Consider the following 8,686-nt stretch of genomic DNA (forward strand, 5'->3'; position numbering starts at 1 on the left):
GAAGCCAAAGAAATCTTTGTGCACTATAGGGTGGACGCCGGTCGTCCTCCCATAGAGGCGGTCCTCTTTGATCAAGAGGAAATTAGGCGTTTTCAATCTTCGGACTACGTTGCTTTCAATGAAAACCTTAGGAAAAAGGTTCCTACCAATGTCTTGCTTGATAGAATTTCTGAACTTAATAATGATTTTGATCTTTGAAATAATGAGCTAGGATACTCTCTTGAGTATAGGCTCACGAGATTTTGCCAAAAGAATGCTTTTAGTGATGAATTAGTTGTGCATTATGAAGGGCCAAAGGAGGAACCCGTTCCTCCCGAGATTGATCTTGGGGACTTTTGTCCCATAAATTTAGCCCTTTTGATTATTTTTGATTGCCTCAAAGAAAACTTGCTGCCGAACGTAGAGAATATGAGATGAGTTTTCAAGATCTATCTTATTATTATGGCACTACTTAGATCTATCTTCGCTTTTATGCCTAGCTAGGGGCGTTAAACGATAGCGCTAGTTGGGAGGCAACCCAATTTTCTTCGTGTTTTTTGTTTTTGTTCCTATTTAGTAATAAATTTTTCATCTACTTTATGTTTAGATTTGTTTTTATGTTTTAATTAGTGCTTGTGCCAAGTAGACCTATAGGATAACCTATGATGATAGTTGATTTGATTCTGCTGAAAAACAGAAACTTTGCACTCACGAGAAAAAATTCAATAAATAACAGAAACGTGCTTTTGCATTGATTCTTTTTTCCGCTGATCAATAGATAAATTTTCCAGGACTTACTATTTTGGTAGGTTTTGTAAAGTTCCAGAAGTTTGCGTTAGTTACAGATTGCTACAGACTGTTCTGTTTTTGACAGATTCTGTTTTTTGTGCGTTGTTTGCTTATTTTGATGCATCTATGGCTAGTAAAATAGTTTATAAACCATAGAGAAGTTGGAATACAGTAGGTTTAACACCAATATAAGTAAAGAATGAGTTCATTATAGTACCTTATGTGGTGGTTTTGTTTTCTTTCACTAACGGAGCTTATGAGATTTCCTGTTGAGTTTTGTGTTGTGAAGTTTTCAAGTTTTGGGTAAAGCTTTGATGGACTATGGAATAAGGAGTGGCAAAAGCCTAAGCTTGGGGATGCCTATGGCACCCCAAGATATTCAAGAATAGACAAAAGCCTAAGCTTGGGGATGCCCCAGGAAGGCATCCCCTCTTTCATCTTCGTTCATTGGTAACTTTACTTGGAGCTATATTTTTATTCGCCACATGATATGTGTTTTGCTTGGAGCGTCGTGTATTATATTAGGCTTTGATTTTTAGTTTACCACAATCATCCTTGATGTACACACCTTTTGGGAGAAGCCCACTTGATTGAAATTTATTAGAATACTCTATGTGTTTCACTTATATCTTTTGAGCTAGATAGTTTTTGCTCTAGTGCTTCACTTATATCTTTTAGAGCACCACGGTGGTTTATTTTTGAAGAAATTGTTGATCTCTCATGCTTCGCTTATATTATTTTGAGAGTCTTTTAGAACAGCATAGTATTTTCTATGGTTATAAATTGGTCCTAGAATGATGAGCATCCAAGTTGGGTATAATAAAAACTATCATAGGAAGTGAATTGGATGCTATGATCAATTTGATACTTGATAATTGTTTTGAGATATGGAGGTAGTTATATTAAAGTCATGCTAGTTGGGTGATTATGAATTTAAATAATGCTTGTGTTGAAGTTAGCAAGTCCCGTAACATGCACGTATGGTTAAAGTTGTGTAACAAATTTGAAACATGAAGTGTACCTGGCTTGCGCATCCTTATGAGTGGCGGTCGGGGACGAGCGATGGTCTTTTCCTACCAATCTATCCCTCTAGGAGCATGCGCGTAGTGCTTGGTTTTTAATGACTTCTAAATTTTTGCAATAAGTATATGAGTTCTTATGACTAATGTTGAGTCCATGGATTATACGCGCTTTTACCTTTCCACCATACCTAGCCTCTTCGGTACCGTGGATTGCCCTTTCTCACCTTGAGAGTTGGTGCAAACTTCGCCGGTACATCCAAACCCTGTGATATGATACGCTCTATCACACATAAACCTCCTTATATCTTCCTCAAAACAGCCACCATACCTACCTATTTATGGCATTTCCATAGCCATTCCGAGATATATTGCCATGCAACTTTCCACTATTCCGTTCATCATCATCATGACATACATTACTTTTGTCATATTGCCATTGCATGATCATGTAGTTGACATCGTATTTGTGGCAAAGCCACCATGCATAATTTTTCATACATGTCACTCTTGATTCATTGCACCATCGCGGTACACCACCGGAGGCATTCATATAGAGTCATATCTAGTTCTAGTTTCAAGTTGTAATTCATATGTTGTAATCAATGAAAGTGTGATGATCATCATTATTAGAGCATTGCCCAAAAAGAAAAAAAGAAAAAAAGGCCAAAAAAAGGCCAAAGAAAAAAAAGAAAAAAAGAAAATAAAGAAAATAAATAAAAGGGGCAATGTTACTATCTCTTTTTCCACACTTGTGCTTCAAAGTAGCACCTTGTTCTTCATGTAGTGAGTCTCATTTATTGTGCTTCAAAGTAGCACCATGTTTTTCATATAGTGAGTCTCATATGTTGACACTTTCGTATACTAGTGGGAATTTTTCATTATAGAACTTGGCTTGTATATTCCTACGATGGGCTTCCTCAAATGCCCTAGGTCTTCGTGAGCAAGCAAGTTGGATGCACACCCACTAGTTTTCTTTTGTTGAGCATTCATTTATAGCTCTAGTGCATCCGTTACATGGAAATCCCTACTCCTCATGTTGACATCAATTGATGGGCATATCCATAGCCCGTTGATTATCCTCGTCAATGTGAGACTTTCTCCTTTTTTGTCTTCTCCACACAATCCCCATCATCATATTCTATTCCACCCATAGTGCTATATCCATGGCTCACGCTCATGTATTGCGTGAAGGTTGAAAAAGTTTGAGATTATTTAAGTACAAAACAATTGCTTGGCTTGTCATCAGGGGTGTAGAATTTGGGAACATCTTTGTGTGACGAAAATGAAGCATAGCCTAACTATATGATTTTGTAGGGATGAACTTTCTTTAGCCATGTTATTTTGAGAAGACGTGATTACTTTTATTAGTATGCTTGAAGTATTACTATTTCTTTTGTCAATATGAACTTTTATTTTGAATCATTTGGATCTGAACATTCATGCCACAATAAAGAGAAATACATTGAGAATTATGCTAGGTAGCATTCCACATCAAAAATTCGGTTTTTATCATTTACCTACTCGAGGACGAGCAGGAATTAAGCTTGGGGATGCTTGATACGTCTACAACGTATCTATAATTTTTTATTGTTCCATGCTATTATATTACCTATTTTGGATGTTTATGGGCTTTATTTTACACATTTATATCATTTTTGGGACTAACCTACTAACCGGAGGCCCAACCCATATTGTTGTTTTTTTTGCCTATTTCAGTATTTCGAAGAAAAGGAATATCAAACGGAGTCCAAACGGAATGAAACCTTCGGGAGCGTGATTTTTGGAACAAACGTGATCCAGAGGACTTGGAGTGCAAGCCAAGAAGCAGTCAAGGCGCCCACGAGGGTGGAGGGCGTGCCCACCCCTACAGGGCGCGCCCCCTATCTCGTGGGCCCCTCGGGCGGCCACCACGTACTTCTTCCTCCTATATATACCTACGTACCCCGAAAACATCCAGGGAGCCACCAAAGAAATATATCCGCCACCGTAACCTTCTGTATCCGCGAGATCCCATCTTGGAGCCTTCGCCGGCGCTCTGCCGGAGGGGGAATCGACCATGGAGGGCTTCTACATCAACACCATAGCCCTTCCGATGAGTTGTGAGTAGTTTACCACAGACCTTCGGGTCCATAGTTATTAGCTAGTTGGCTTCTTCTCTCTTTTGGATCTCAATACAATGTTCTCCCCCTCTCTTGTGGAGATCTATTCGATGTAAACTCTTTTTGCGGTGTGTTTGTCGAGATCCGATGAATTGTGGGTTTATGATCAAGTTTATCTATGAGAAATATTTGAATCTTCTTTGAATTCTTTTATGTATGATTGAGTTATCTTTGCGAGTCTCTTCGAATTATCAGTTTGGTTTGGCCTACTAGATTGATCTTTCTTGCCATGGGAGAAGTGCTTAGCTTTGGGTTCGATCTTGCGGTGTCCTTACCCAGTGACAGAAAGGGTTGCAAGGCACGTATTGTATTGTTTCCATCGAGGATAAAAAGATGGGGTTTATATCATATTGCTTGAGTTTATCCCTCTACATCATGCCATCTTTCTTAATGCATTACTCTGTTCTTATGAACTTAATACTCTAGATGCATGCTGGATAGCGGTCAATGTGTGGAGTAATAGTAGTAGATGCAGGTAGGAGTCGGTCTACTTGTCACAGACGTGATGCCTATATACATGATCATGCCTAGATAATCTCATAATTATTCGCTTTTCTATCAATTGCTCGACAGTAATTTTTTGACCCACCGTAATACTTATGCTATCTTGAGAGAAGCCACTAGTGAAACCTATGGCCCCCGGGTCTATCTTTTATCATATAAGCTTTCAATCTACTTTTATTTGCATCTTTAATTTTTGCATCTATATTATAAAATACCAAAAATATATTTATCTTATCTTATTATCTCTATCAGATCTCACTTTCGCAAGTGGCCGTGAAGGGATTGACAACCCCTTTATCGCATTGGTTGCGAGTTCTTTGTTTGTTTGTGTAGGTTCATGGGACTTGTGAGGAGCCTCCTACTGGATTGATACCTTGGTTCTCAAAAACTAAGGGAAATACTTACGCTACTGTGCTGCATCACCCTTTCCTCTTCAAGGAAAACCAACGCATGCTCAAGACGTAGCAAGGGCAAGCCGAACAATGGACATTTTGCGTGCAGGGTGCCCCCGGCGCCACCCAAGGAATTTTGAGTGTCTATTTATGTATACATGAAAACATGTACAGTCTCCTTATGGGGCGGTCTATGGGGGCATGGCTGCTAAACAAGCTCAGGTTTATCTGAGCTGCTACACTTAGGTGTGTGCCGAACACGTTTAGCTATGTCTGTGGTCTTGAAGACCGATGAGCTACTCGGCTTGAAAAGGCCGCTTCGTGCTTCGGCTACTAGAGCCGCCGCGTATTCTTCCGTACGAAGAGAACGCTCCATATTTCCGCTGACCGTGATGATGCCACGTGGTCCAGGCATCTTGAGTTTGAGATAAGTGTAATGCGGGACTACATTAAAACGGGCGAAGGTCGTTCTTCCGAGTAGTGCATGATAGCCACTTCGGAACGGAGCAATGTCGAAGATTAGCTCTTAGCTTCGAAAGTTATCGAGAGAGATGAATACAACATTCAATGTTAGAGAGCCCGTGCAGCGGGCTTCTACGCCCGGTATAACTCCTTTAAAGGTAGTGCTGGTTGGCTTGATTCTTGACGGGTCTATCCCCATCTTACAAACAGTATCCTGATATATCGGACTGAGACTACTGCCGCCATCCATGAGGACTCGGGTGAGGTGGTATCCGTTGATTATTGGGACGAGCACTAAGGCAGCCGAACCCCCGTGATGGATACTAGTCGGATGATCCCTGTGATCAAAGGTGATCGGACAGGCCGACCATGGGTTAAATTTGGGGGCAACTGGCTCACAACATATACGTCTCGGAGTGTGTGTTATCGTTCCCTCTTTGGGATATGAGTGACATAAATCATGTTCACCATTCTTATATCCGGTGGAAATTTCTTCTGTCCCCCGTATTTGGTTGGCGAGATTCGTCCTTGTCTTTGCTTTGCGGTCCCTTCCCTTTGTGTTCGGCATTGAGCTTGCCGGCATGCTTGAAGACCCAACATTCTCTGTTGGTATGATTAGCTGGTTTATCGGGGGTGCCATGAATCTGGCAGGACCTGTCTAGAATTTTATCTAGGCTGGATGGACCATCTCTTCTGCCTTTAAATGTCTTTTTCCGTTGACCGGGTCTAGAGCCCCTGAATCCGACGTTTAATGTTGTATTGTCTGGGCTTTCTTCATTGTTTCGACGTTTGTTTTTATTGCGTCATGGTTTTCCATTGCCATCGCTGACTTCGGATGTGCCAGGATCGCTGGTGCTGCTACGGGCTAACCAGCTGTCCTCTCCCGCACAAAAGCGGGTCATGGGTGTAGTTAGGGCTGCCATTGTCCTTGGCTTTTCCTGGCTGAGGTGTCTGGCTAGCCATTCGTCCCGGACACTGTGTTTGAAAGCTGCTAAGGCTTCAGCGTCGGGACAATCGACGATTTGGTTCTTCTTAGTGAGAAATCGGTTCCAAAGCTTATGGGCTGACTCTCCGGGTTGTTGGGTTATGTGACTTAGAACGTCTGCATCCGGAGGTCGGACATAGGTCCCTTGAATATTGGCCCGGAAAGCGTCCTCAAGTTCTTCCCAACTTTCAATGGTATTTTTGGGGAGGCTTTTTAGCCAGTGCTGAGCTGGTCCTTTTAGCTTGAGGGGTAGGTATTTGATGGCGTGGAGATCATCTCTGCGAGCCATGTGGATGTGAAGAATAAAGTCTTCTATCCAGACCGCAGGGCCTGTCATTCCGTCGTATGCCTCGATATTTACGGGTTTAAACCCTTTTGGAAATTTGTGATCCAGCACCTCATCGGTGAAGCACAGGGGGTGTGCAGCACCCCTGTATTTGGCTGTGTCTTGGCATGGGTCCGACGGTTTTAGTGTTCGGTGTTGGTTCCGAACTGGTAAATGATCGACATATTTGGTTTGATAGCCATGATCCTGTGTAGGAACACATCCCTGGATCCATAGATGGACCTGGTTCTGCCAGCCTTTTTGTCCAGGTCTTCACGTAAATCATGTTTCTGGTCCTGGGTTGCGACCTCCCTTCCTTTATGGGGAGGGGGTGTGGGTTTGTGTGCGGCGTTGTTAGCCGCTCTGTCTCGACCGTAAGGTGTTCTGTCTGGTTTGTCGGCCGTATTGTTTTTCGGCTGTATGGGCGCAATAGCCTCATCTTCAAATTCGGGCAGCAGTTTACGTTTGGGATAGCTCTTTGTTTGGCGATTACCACCGTATTTTTCCTCAGTGTCGAGCACTTCGTTCCATCTATCATTGAGCGTATCCTGTGCAGCTTTAAGCCGTTGCTTCTGCTTCTTCAAGCTCCTTGCGGTGGCAATAAGTCTCTGGTGGAGGCGCCGTTGTTCCAAGTGTTTTTCTGGGACGATGAATGCATCGCCATCCAGACTGATCTCCTTTTCGGAGACAGGTTGATAATTGGTATCTTCGGCATCGCTGTGATCGGACAGCGGCCCCGGACTGTGTTCACCATCTCCTTGCTCGTCCAGCTCCATTGCTGGGTCTACGGGGTCTTCATTGTCTTCGGCATTGTCCGTAGTGTTATTTTCTCTTGTGTCGGTATCGCTGTTTTTACCATGGCATGGTTTAGAGCGGCACCGCTGACGTCGGTGCTTCGGCTGCTTCTCTGGAGGCTTATCCTCAACTAGATCCTTTTTGCCATCGCCATTATCTTCTTTGGGTGTATCCACCATGTATATGTCGTATGAGGAGGTGGCTGTCCAGCGCCCTGTGGCGGTGGTTCCTGTTCTTCTCCCGCATCGCCGTCCATACCGTCGATGTCTTCGGAGTCAAAATCAAGCATGTCGGTCAAGTTGTCGATAGTGGCTATCAAGTGGGTGGTGGGTGGGTAACGAAGTTCTTCGTCGCCCGCTTCCCACTCAAGCCGGACATAGTTTGGCCCAGAATCTCCTGACAAGGAGAGAAATTTCAATGAGTTTAACACATCACCTAGGGGTGAGTGTTGGAAGATGTCCGTTGAGCTGAACTCCAAGATCGGTGCCCAGTCGGATTCAATGGGCGCGGATACACGCGGTTCAGAACCTATGGTCAGAGGCGAGTCCTAAGTTCCGATGACACATGCCTCGTTGGAGGTCAGATCTATGTTCCGCTCTAATGCTGTTGAGTCTGCGGTTTCTGTGGCGGGGTTCAGCCTCCCGTCCTCGGATGGCGCGATCTGCTCTGGATCTAGGGCCAGAGCGGTTACAAGCGCTGTCTCCTGCACACAGTTTGATGACAGATTTAGGTCATGTTCATCGTGGCAGCAGGGTGCGACTGTCATGGGCTCGAATCCGTCAAAGATCAAGTCTCTGCGGATGTCGGCGGTGTAGTTCAAGCTTCCAAACCTGACCTGATGGCCAGGGGCGTAGCTGTCGATCTTCTCCAGATGGCCAAGCGAGTTGGCCCGCAGTGTGAAGCCGTCGAATACGAAGATCTGTCCGGGGAGGAAGACCTCACCCTGGACTGTGTTGTTGTGGATGTTTGAAGGAGCCATCAAGCCTTATGAGGACGACACAGTGGAACTCTCAATGAAAGTGCCAATGTCAGTGTAAAAACCGGCGGACCTCGGGTAGGGGGTCCCGAACTGTGCGTCTAAGGCTAATGGTAACATGAGGAGGGGGACACAATGTTTATCCAGGTTCGGGCCCTCTCTATGGAGGTAATACCCTACTTCCTGCTTGATTGATCTTGATGAATATGAGTATTACAAGAGTTGATCTACCACGAGATCGTAATGGCTAAACCCTAGAAGTCTAGCCTATGGAGATTATGATTGTTCTTGTCCTACG

The sequence above is a fragment of the Triticum aestivum genome, chromosome 4B, assembly GCF_018294505.1.
Source record: "Triticum aestivum cultivar Chinese Spring chromosome 4B, IWGSC CS RefSeq v2.1, whole genome shotgun sequence".
In the NCBI taxonomy this organism is placed as follows: domain Eukaryota; kingdom Viridiplantae; phylum Streptophyta; class Magnoliopsida; order Poales; family Poaceae; genus Triticum; species Triticum aestivum.